This window comes from Bombina bombina, chromosome 5 (assembly GCF_027579735.1).
Source record: "Bombina bombina isolate aBomBom1 chromosome 5, aBomBom1.pri, whole genome shotgun sequence".
Taxonomy (NCBI): domain Eukaryota; kingdom Metazoa; phylum Chordata; class Amphibia; order Anura; family Bombinatoridae; genus Bombina; species Bombina bombina.
Window position 1 is genome coordinate 1071621215 of NC_069503.1, and position 12644 is coordinate 1071633858.

Here is a 12644-nt window from a genome sequence, read left to right on the forward strand (position 1 = left end):
TAGTGTTGTGATTATCAATAATCAGCCCTCACATTCTTATGATTGGTTAATCAATCAGAAAAGAGCATTGAGGTGGCCTAGTGTGGGCAGGGCAAGCTACTGTTAATTTATTGGTTAGGCTAATTGTGGTGCAGAGATAGATCATTTATAGATAATTGCTGAATTGGAGAGGTCAGGGTTAGCCTTTTTTTTCCAATGCAAGGGTTGATGTTAGGATTATTGGGCAGTAGCACTGTTACCTGCATGATACTGATACTCAGTTTATTGATACTGGGGTCAGAAGCCCCTTAGAGACTAGTCTTTTATATCAAAATGTCAACGTTTTGAAGTTACATTCCTTTGAAATATTGAATTCTAAACATAATGTGTTCCCAATGATAAATTTTACCAACTGGAGTGTATTCAATTGTTCTTAAATGTCTCCATTATCTTTATTTTGCCTGTTGAAACACCACCTTTACTGAAAATATGAATCCTGCAGTACTCTCTATGGAAAGGTTATGCAAACAAGAAACACCAGCATAATTCAGCCTTCTATTGGGGGTGAGGGAGAAAGATATTTTGTATATACCTGGTATTGTTCATTGAACTTCCCACCTATAATTAACATTCCAAAAACTGTTGGCCTATGAGTATATTAAGAAAGTTAAGCATGTATGCTGTTTTTGCAGGCTCAGACGATTTAAAGGGATGTGAAACCACACAATTTTCATTCATGTCTCAGAGCATGCAATTTTAAATAACTTTCAAATTCAATTCCATTATCAAATTTGCTTCATTCACTTGGTACACTTTATTCAAGAGCAGCATGCACTACTGGGACATAGTGAAGCCCATCGGGTGAGCCAATGACAAGAGGCATATATGTGCAGCCACCGATCAGCAGCTAGCTCACAGTAATGCATTGCTGCTCCTGAGCCTACCTAGGAATGCTTTTCAACAAAGGATACTAACAGAACAAAGCAAATTAAATAAAAGTGAAATGGAAAGTTAATTAAAATGGCATGCTCTATCTGAATGTTACTGTCTCTTTAAATGGGCATGTCCTTGACAACCATGATTTATGGTTTCAAAGAGAAAAAACCCTGTTATTTCAACTACAAAAATTAACTTGAAGGAAAATCTCCCAATAAATGTAATGGTCTGCAGCAAGCATAACAAGTAACTGGGAACACATTAAAAGGATGGGAAAGTCAAAAATAAACTTGCATGATTCAGATAGAGCAGGTCATTTTAACACACTTTTAAACTTACTTCTATTTTTAAATGTGCTTCATTCTCTTGGTATCCCTTGTTGAAAAACAATACGCACATATCCTACACTAGTGAGAACTAGCTGCTAATTGGTGCATGCAAACATTTGCCTCTGGTGATTGGCTGACAAGATGTGTGCAATGCTGTTCCCTCAGCAAAATGATAACAAGATTATGAAGCAAATTTGATTATAGAAATAAATTGGAAAGTTGTATGTTCTATCCAAATAATGAAAAAAAATGGGGTTTCCTGTCCATTTAAGGGTAAAACATTTTTACAGGACAGCACAATCTTTAAAATGTTCTTTTAAGGTTCTAGCAATCATAAAAGCTCCATATTGTATTAAAATGTGGGAGAATTACACAATATACTGTACATTGCAGTAAATTAAAATAAAATGCATTGGGTTATATATATATATATATATATATATATATATATATATATATATATATATATAAGAAATGCTTAAAAGTTTATAACTTTAAATGAATACAATATATCTATATGTTCCTTATCGTTTTAGGAAACAGAATATTAATGTATTTAAAACATTAGTAAATGGTATTGTATATTGTAGGATAAAATAAGCCCAAGTAAAGAAAAGTAAATGTAATGTTCTGTTGAATCAGTGTTGGGCACAGCTGTTTATTTAAACTTTATGTGATTATGTAGAGCAAACACTGGTAATGCGCATAGGATATTTTCTTTAAGTTCACCTTTTTATCATTTCCCTTTTAATACTTTGTATTGCTTGATTGAGTTTCATAACATTTCCATACTGCTGTCATTTTGATAAAGAAGTTGATCAACAAAATATATTAAACACAGTCTTTTCTTGTTCATAGTTTTTCCTTTTGATATTCTGAATATGCCAGGGTCAGGATGTGGGAATTGATTTGTAACATAAACATGGCAAATACTTTTTTTCACCCTTGATACGTTGTTTTCATAGCACAAAAATTACAAAGATCTAAATGAATACACCGTGGGACATCTGTGAATATAGTTTATTTTAGAAATATGAATAAATAAATGATCTTTTTATACATCTTTGTAGTAATGTGTTTGATTGTTTAATAAAGTTATCAAAATATTAATCAGTGGATTAAAAAGAGTTTACAAGGTTATGGCTCCAAATTAATAATGTCTGAAATCAAAGACAAAAACATAATAGCTTTTTTTTTTATTGATTTCACTGTATTCACAGATTGTTTGATAAAAGATAAAGTGCCAGATTATGAGTGGAGCTCAAAATATTGCTAACGCGAACATGATATTTGCGCTCCACTCAGTAATACCAGATCACGCAAATGGGCACTGGTATTACAAGTAAAGCGCAATGCAAACGAGACCTCACGCTCGCGATGCATGGAAAGGGTTAATTTGCGCAGCGCTGGGCAGCAAATATTAAAGGGATACTGAACCCAAATTGTTTCTTTCATGATTTAGATAGAGCATGCAATTTTAAGCAACTTTCTAATTTACTCCTATTATCAAATTTTCTTCATTCTCTTGGTATCTTTATTTGAAAAAGCAGGAATGTAAGCATTGGAGCCAGATAATTTTTGGTTTAGAACACTGGACAGCACTTATTTATTGGTGGGTGAATGAATCCACCAATCAGCAAGAACAACCCAGGTTGTTCACAAAAAATTAGCCGACTTCTAAACTTACATTCCTGCTTTTCAAATAAAGATACCAAGAGAATGAAGAAAATTTGATTATAGGAGTAAATGAGAAATTTGCATGCTTATCTGAATCACAAAAGAAAAAATTTGGGTTCAGTGTCCCTTTAAATATATATGTATATGAATATATAAATATACATTTGTGTTACTATTTTATATACACATATTAACACAAATATTTATGTATATAAGCAAATACGTATATATTTCTAGAGAACACACACCCCATAGATCGCTATGTAAAGACACTTTTCAGTGCCATTTTTTTCTAAAAGATTAAAGATGTTGATATTTTTTATTTTTAGCACGGTTATGAACATTTAATTTTGGGGGCAATTGGGGGACCTTTTTAAAATTATCCAGATGTCTGACCTCTGGTTAATTTTCGTAGCACTTATTGCTACCGCTAGCTTGTAATGGCTGGTTATTTATTGTGCGCCCATAAACAGGCAATTTTGACCATTTACTGGTGTGCAATAAATTAGCGCTCCACTTGTAATCTAGCCCAAAATAGTGAATTCTTGTTAAACACATGAAAAACAAACAAGTGTGTTTTTTTGCATGGATTTGCAGGGGGAAAAAAAAACACTGCCAAAGCAAATAATTCAGTGTTCATAACGACTGCCTAACTTTTTAAATAGAGGTTTTCCAACAGTGTTACTTCATGACACGAGAAAATTAATAATTTCATATAATTTGTTATAATTTTATCATTTTAAGCTTAAGATCATTTCATTGCAATCATAAATGAAAATTTGGATCTTATTTAATTTGTGGCTGAGCTTTTAATATTTAAAACGGCAGGAAAATAAATATTAAACTTTCATGGTTCAGATAAAGTTTGCAATGTTAAGAGACTTTTTCATTACCTTCTGTTCTAAAATTTACATTGTTCTTTTGGTATAATTTGTTGAAAAGCATACCTAGGTACCCTGAAGAGTAGCAATGCACTACCCGTGCTATCTGCTTATTGGTAGCTGCATATTTATAACCTCTTTTCATTGGCTCATCAGAGGTGTCCAGCTAGATCCCAGTGCATTGCGGCTCTAGAGCTAAGGGCTAGATTAGAAGTATCGCACTACCTGTTGCAACTGTAACTATTGTAGCGATATTGCATTACTGTGCGCAATGGAAATAGCGCTCATTTTACAAGTCTGATTAGCGCTAATGAAAACATTCTGTAAAGGGTAGTGTGTTAAGAAAAGTTGCACTAAACACACCATAATGCATTTAAAATTAAAGTTACACTCATATAAACACTTTCTGATAAAAAAAATAGTCATATAAATATTAAGAAAGTTATAAGGACTCAAAGGTACATTGTATATGACAAGGTGTTTGACTGGAAAGGGCTATTTTGAATATATTTGTACATATACATGTCTAAATAAGTGCATGTATGCATATATATATATATATATATATATATGTGTGTTTGTGTGTGTGTACATATGTATTTATGTGTTTTACTGTATAGTTACTGTACATATTTCAAGAGTGTAGAATCTCTTCATATGACACCCCCACTCAGATGTGCACTTACTTCAATAACCCTCAATCATATGAGGTAAGGATGATTTGTGTCAGTGAAATGCTTGGCACCTCCCAGAGTATGGAACTGGACCACCGTAGCTGTATGTCCCCTTGATGTCTGTCGAGAAGATCCCTGTTCAGCAGCCAGTAGTCTGTATTAATTTGAACTTGCACGCTTGTTCTGGTGAAAACCGGAGGCCGGTTATCCTCCTGGGATTGTATCAGGACCTTGGATCAGATGTTTCCCCTCTGGGTCTCTGTAGTGTTAGCAGTTTGTGAAGTGCCGCTCCTGAACTGAGTTAAAATGAACTCCTGCGGCACTTCACAAACTGCTAACACTACAGAGACCCAGAGGGGAAACATCTGATCCAAGGTCCTGGTACAATCCCAGGAGGATAACACACGGCCGGCCTCCGGTTTTCACCAGAACAAGCGTGCAAGTTCAAATTAATACAGACTACTGGCTGCTGAACAGGGATCTTCTCGACAGACATCAAGGGGACATACAGCTACGGTGGTCCAGTTCCATACTCTGGGAGGTGCCAAGCATTTCACTGACACGAATCATCCTTACCTCATATGATTGAGGGTTATTGAAGTAAGTGCACATCTGAGTGGGGGTGTCATATGAAGAGATTCTACACCAGCCAACATAACTAAATATTCTTTATGAACTTTTACTATTTGGTTCTATTTTGAATCATTTTTTATATGCAATTTGTTTATTTATTTATTTCTAATATACTACTTGTGTATATGTTTCTAGGTCGTGCATATGCACTTATGTTGCTTTCTTTTCATCTATCTACTTATTATATTTATATGTGAGCGCCATCCAGGCTCTTTTTGTGTTTATCTTTGAAAATAAGTTTGAGGGACTTGTTTGTTTATTTTTGGATTGGCAGCTATATATATGTATTTTACCACCTTTTAGGGAGAAATCTGTGAGAGTGTTCATTTCAGGTGGCTTGTGGTTTTTCCCTTTTAAGATAGCGCTGGTAGGTCTTTCAGTTGATTCGTCTCTCTGATTGACCGTAAATATATCTTTTTGTTGATATATATATATATATATATATATATATATATATATATATATATATATATATATAGATAGATAGAGAGAGAGAGAGAGAGAAAATTTCATTTTTATTTTCAAATATAAATCTAAGTGAAGGACATAGGAATGTAAAATAAGCGTAACACGCTTCCTGTTTCGCGCTTTAGGTCTAATGCAGTGTCGGGTTAGCACACATACAGCTAGATTACAAGTGTTGTGGTACGGCTTTTAATGCTGGAAAAAATGGCCATTCCAGCGTAATGGCCAGGAATGCATATTACGTGTCGTGTCGGTATAGCTATACCGCAAGCATTTTAGCCTGTAACGCAACGTCAATTCCGCAATTTAAAAAAAATGACATTTGTGTGGAATGTTCATAGCGCCGGTATTACAGGTTGTGAGGTCTGGCTAAAATACTTGCGTTACAGCCTATACAGACACGAGCCATACCACCATCTGAGACAAGTAGTTATGGATTTTGCGAAACAAAAATGTTTCACAAAACTCATAATTAAACTATTACAAAGTACACTAACACCCATAAACTACCTATTAACCCTTAAACCGCCACCCTCCCGCATCGCAAACACTATATTAAATTTATTAACCCCTAATTTGCTGCCCACCCACATCGCAACTATTAAATAAAGTTATTAACCCCTAATCTGCCACCCACCCACCCACATTGCCAACACTATTTAAATATATTAACCCCTAAACCGCCGCTCCCCGACATCGCCGACACTATATTAAAGTTAAAACCCTAAACCTCCTGCCTCCCACATTGCCGCCACTAAATAAACCTATTAACCCCTAAACCGCCCACCCCCACATTGCCAACACTGTAATAAAGTATTAACCCCTAAACCTCCAGACCCCACATAGTAACTACTAAAATAAAACCTATTGACCCCTAGACTGCCGCCCCCCCCCACATCGCAATACACTGAATTAAACTATTAACCCCTAAACCTAACACCCCCTAACTTTAAATTAAAATTACAATATAGCTATCTTTAAAAAAAAAAGCACCTGTGAAATAAAAATAAACCTAATATTAAACTATAAATTAACCTAACATAACTATTCTAATAAAATAAAAAAATACTACCAATTAAAAACCTAAATTACAAATTTAAAAAAATTAACACAATAAAAAAAATAATAAACACTAAATTACGAAAAATTAAAAACACTAAACTTACAAAAAATAATAAACAAAATTATCAAAAATGAAAACAATTACACCTAATCTAATAGCCCTATAAAAATAAAAAAGCCCCCCAAAATAAAAATACCCCCTAACCTACAATAAACTACCAATAGCCCTTAAAAGGGCCTTTTGTAGAGCATTGCCCTAAGTTAAACAGCTCTTTTACCTGTCAAAAAAATACAAAGTCCCCCCAACAGTAAAACCCACCACCCAACCAACCCTCCAAAATAAAAAAACCTAACTCTAAAAAATCCTAAACTACCCATTGCCCCTAAAGGGCATTCAGCTCTTTTCCAAGTGCCCATCCCTAATCTAAGAAAAAACCCCACCCAAAAAAAACCTAACAAACACTAACCTCAGACTATCTACTCATGGTTCCTGAAGTCTGGACATCCATCTTCATCCAGGCGGCGAGAAGTCTTCATCCAGGCAACGACACCTTCAGCCATCTCGAGGACGTCTTCTATCTTCATCCTGGCGGCGCGGAGCAGAGCTGTCCTGGAAGTGGATCCCATCCTGCACGGAGCGTCCTCTTCATACGGTCACCCCCATACACTGAAGTTGAATGCAAGGTAGCCGTTTAAAAATGGCGTACCTTGCATTCCTATTGGCTGATTTGATTCTTCAAATTCAAATCAGTCAATAGGATGAGAGCTTATGAAATCCTATTGGCTGTTCAAAACAGTCAATAGAATGAGAGCTACTAAAATCCTATTGGCTGATTTGAACAACAAGTCAATTGGCCCCAATGCATCTGTTTTGGTGCGAGCCTTCCCGGAAACAGGAGTTAATAAGCAGCGGTCTTAAGGCCGCTGTTCCTTAACTCGTACACCACCTCTGAGAGCAGACAGCAATCAGCCCGATTGGATTGATTGACACCCCCCTGCTAACGGCCGATTGGCTGCAAATCTGCAGGGGGTGGTATTGCACAAGCATGATGATGAATTTATCGATGTGCGGTGGACATGACCCGCTACAGCGGATCATGTCCGTCCGCACAAAGATAATTTGGCCCCCAAGAGAACAAATAAAAATTGGTAATAGGATAAAATGAGAAAGTTGCATGCTCTATCTGAATCATGAAAGTTTAATTTTGACTAGACTATCCCTTTAATATTCAGATACATAGACTTGTATGACTCTTTAAAGAAGACATATTTGTATGCATAATGTTTATCTATAGATTAACTACATATACATCCTTATACAACCCTGCAAAAGGAAATAACTAAGTTCATTAAAGTGCAGACTACACATTCCACAAAGCAGACACACACTAAGATATCAGCCTCTACACAACTACATCACCCTTTATTGCTGAATAAAACACTGTTTTCTTATGTTTGGCCAAACACTTTTTGTGCTTTGGTTCCAGCTTCCCCTCAGGTAATTCTAAGATTAGTAATTGAAATCACATTTCTTTAGCAATATGTTATGTTATCAGTAAATAAAGTAGCACATGGGGAAAAAAGGACCATATTCATATATCTGACCTGCACTCTTATCAGTTTGCTTGATCAGCTATTTTATGTTCTCTTTCAATTGAGATTTTGTATGTTATAGGATTACATATTCGGCAATGTTTTTATGTTCCTTAACAGAAGTATAGGCTGTTTTAGACTATTCTATAATTAATTCTATTCAGAATGTTTTAGATTTTCTTGGGAAAGGTGCCAAATCTCCCTTTAGAAAGGTTTGCATACTGAGTTTTTTTATCATATAAAAACTCAGTGTGGGTCTTGCAGACTTTCAAGTGCAAGGAAATTATCAGAATGGTGTATTTAAATAAGACAGGAACAAAACATTTGATGGCTGATAAGCATAATACCATGTTGCTGCTTATGTTTGAAATCTCCAACTTTGAATATATAATGCATTTGACATTATTATGTTTTCAGGATTCTTTATCAACTAAGATATACTTTGGCATTTTCAGGTTTCTATGCTGCAAAATCAGTACTAATTTTGAATCAAACCTTCATAAAGCTTAATGCCAGGTAAGAACAGCTCATTTTCTCCAATCGTACATGATAGTCACACATATAACCATTTCCTCTGATAATATACTGATGTAGGTCAGACATAGACACACACATTTCACCTGCTATAACAGACTGCAAACACCCACACAAAACTCTCTCTCAAATTGGGATATCTACTTAGTTTTAGATTCTTGAAGACTTGGAACAGCTGCTGGTACTTTTTCTGTGCGCGTGTAGACCGTGGAAAACTGCCCATTCCACACTTAATCACTCAAAGAATACTATGTACACAGCACCAGATTATGTTAAAAAGTCTTTAATGGACAAAATAGAAAAAGCAACGTTTTGTGATAGAAATCACTTAAAGGGACATAATACTCATATGCTAAATCACTTGAAACTGATGCAGTATAATTGTAAAAAGCTGACAGGAAAATATCACCTGAGCATCTCTATGTAAGAAATTAATATATTTTAACTCACAATTTCCTCAGCTCACCAGAGTAAGTTCTGTGTAAAAAGTTATACTTCACCTGCACCAAGCTGCAGGTAAAAAAAAGAAAAAATGAAGAATTGAAAAGCAGCCAATCAGCATCAGCAGTGCTGAGGTCATGAACTCTTTTACTGTGATCTCATGAGATTTGACTTAACTCTCATGAGATTTCATTGTAAACTTCCCTAAACTGAATAGGGAAATAACATGAGAGTGCACGAGGCTCATCCCTTCAGCTGTCCTGGGACAGACATACTGATATGCTGCTTAGAAATCCTTTACAATGGGATGTGGCTACTGAGGAACTTTTGAGGTAAAATATCTTAATTTTTTACGTAGAGATGTTCATGTGATATTTTCTAGTCAGCTTTTTACAGCTATGCTGCATCACTTTCAAGTGTTTAAACATTTGGGTATTATGGCCCATTAATCATGCTATATACATAATACACTGATATGCCTCTTTTTAAACCATTTGGTTTGGCGCCATTCTATACTATCTCTAGCCCCACCATGTGTCCTTTAACTATCAACACACTTTAATACAATAATAAAACATTTAAAGGCAACTTTTCTTTTTAACATTACCAATTTAAATATTTCACAATATTTTGATAGTTATTTCATTAAATAACCAAACTATTTATTTAATCATTACCACCTGACTGACCCTTATATACAAATTTATCCCCTAGAAGTAAACTAAAATATTCACCTTTTACCAGAATACCGACCAATCAAAGTCCCTATTCATTCCATTTGGGACCAATGTTCCTAACCTGTGTATCCAATACATCTCTTTCTTTTTGAGTAGCTTCTCCTGGTCACCCCCCTTCCTCTGCGGGCCCACATGATCAATTATTTGCCACCTCGGTTGGCTTATGTTGTGCCCCTTTTCCAAGTAGTGGTGAGATACTGGTGCTTCCCTATCCCCACATCTAATATTGGAGCGGTGCTGACTTATTCTATCTTTGACCTTTCTCACCATCTCTCCAATATAGATGAGGGAACAAGGGCACTTAATTAAATAGACAGCAAATGTTGTCTCACATGTGACAAAAATTCCTTATAGTTAGTTCTAAACAGAAAGAGCAGAGATATATAGGTAAAAGGAACCTAGGTTGTTACCCCTGTTTGGGATGCATGAACTGTAGCTCTATCATCAAAGGAAAAGAGTTTTGTTCATCCAAGAAGTGGTCAAAAACTAACTATAAGGAATTTTTCACATGTGAGACAACATTTGCTGTCTATTTAATTAAGTGCCCTTGTTCCCTCATCTATATTGGAGAGACGGTGAGAAAGGTCAGAGATAGAATAAGTCAGCACCGCTCCAATATTAGATGTGGGGATAGGGAAGCACTAGTATCTCACCACTTCTTGGAAAAGGGGCACAACATAAGCCAACTGAGGTGGCAAATAATTGATCATGTGGGCCTGCAGAGGAAGGGGGGTGACCGGGAGAAGCTTCTCAAAAAGAAAGAGATGTATTGGATAAACAGGTTAGGAACATTGGTCCCAAATGGAATGATTGGAATGATTGGTCGGTATTCTGGTAAAAGGTGAATATTTTAGTTTACTTCTAGGGGATATATTTGTATATAAGGGTCAGTCAGGTGGTAATGTTTAAATAAATAGTTTGGTTATTTAATGAAATAGCTATCAAAATATTGTGAGAAATTTAAATTGGTAATGTTAAAAAGAAAAGTTGCCTTTAAATGTTTTATGATTGTATTAAAGTGTGTTGATAGTTAAAGGACATGGTGGCGCTAGAGATAGTATTGAGAATGGCGCCAAACCAAATGGTTTAAAAAGAGGCATATCAGTGCATATGCATATAGCATGCTTAAGTGATTTCTATCACGAAACGTTGCTTTTTCTATTTTGTCCAATAAACACTTTTTAACATAATCTCGTGCTGTGGACATAGTATTCGTTGAGTGACTTAGTTTTAGAGGTAGTGGATGGATGGAAGAACAAACACCAAAAAAAAAAATTTCTTCTAATAAGAACAAAATAATTTTTCCCCCCCAAAATTAACTTCCCTTCTCCCCCCTATAAGAGTAATTACTGCTGAAATAGAGGTTCCTTCCCAGATGTATTGTGGTGGTAGTGTGAGCAGTCCCCTTATCCAGGAGTGCAACATTGTGGAGCATTGCAGTTCCATAAAACTCTTCTCCTCACAAGTCTCCAAATTTGTTACACTGGTTGGCTGTATACACATATATACACACACACACACACATTTATCCCAATAAATAGAAACAAATGTGAAAAAAGAGTTGTAGACCAGAGGCACAATCTGTTAAATAACTCCAAATTAAATCCAATATTTCTAGTGCCTCTGGTAAAGATATACTGGTAAATAGTTAAAGAGCAGAAATCCAGAGGATACTAATAATGGTTCAAATGATAAACAATACATCAATTTGAAAACATAAAATCAGTATAAAAAGGCATGTATAGATAATTACAAATGAATATAGAAACAATAACCATATATGTATTTTGACAATACAATTAGTTTAAAAGGTGCATAAGATTTTGGTCCTCGTAGGGTATCACCTTACACTTCTTACCCCCAGTCATATGAGGTAAGAGACATGCAGTGTAGGGAGAGTCCCTCTGGAACACTGATGAAAGGCTGCACCAATTGATAGGAGTGAGTCCGGCTACGTCTTACCCCCAAATCATATGAGGTAAGAGCTGCGCAGTGTAGGGACAGTCCCTCTGGAACACAGATTAAAGGCTGCACCAATTGATAGGAGTGAGTCTGGCATTGAAGCTGCTACTTGCAAATTGAGATGCAAGTAGCAGCTTCAAAGCCAGACTTACTCCTATAAATTGGTGCAGCCTTTCATCAGTATTCCAGAGGGACTCTCCCTAGCTCTTACCTCATATGATTGCGGGTAAGAAGTGTAAGTAGATACCCTACGGGGACCGGAATCTTATGCACCTTTTTATCTAATTGTATTGTCAAGATACATATAGGGTTATTGTTTCTAGATTCATGTGTATGTATCTATACATGTCTTTTTATACTGATTTTGTGTTTCCAAATTGATGTATTGTTTATAATTTGAACCATTATCTTTATAGATATTAACTGGTATCCTTTGGATTTCTGCTCTTTAACTAGCTACCTGTATATCTTTACCAGAGGCACTAGAAATATTAGATTTAATTTGGATTTATTTAACAATTTAACAGATTGCGCCTCTGGTCTACAACTATTTTCACACACACACGTATATATATATATATATATATATATATATATATACACACACACATAAATGTATGTATATCGATGTTAAAGCCCTTTTCCTGCCTTTTTTTCTAACACCTGAGACCTTATTATTATTATTATTATTATCAGTTATTTGTACAGCGTCAACAGATTCAGCAGTGCTTAAAACATGGT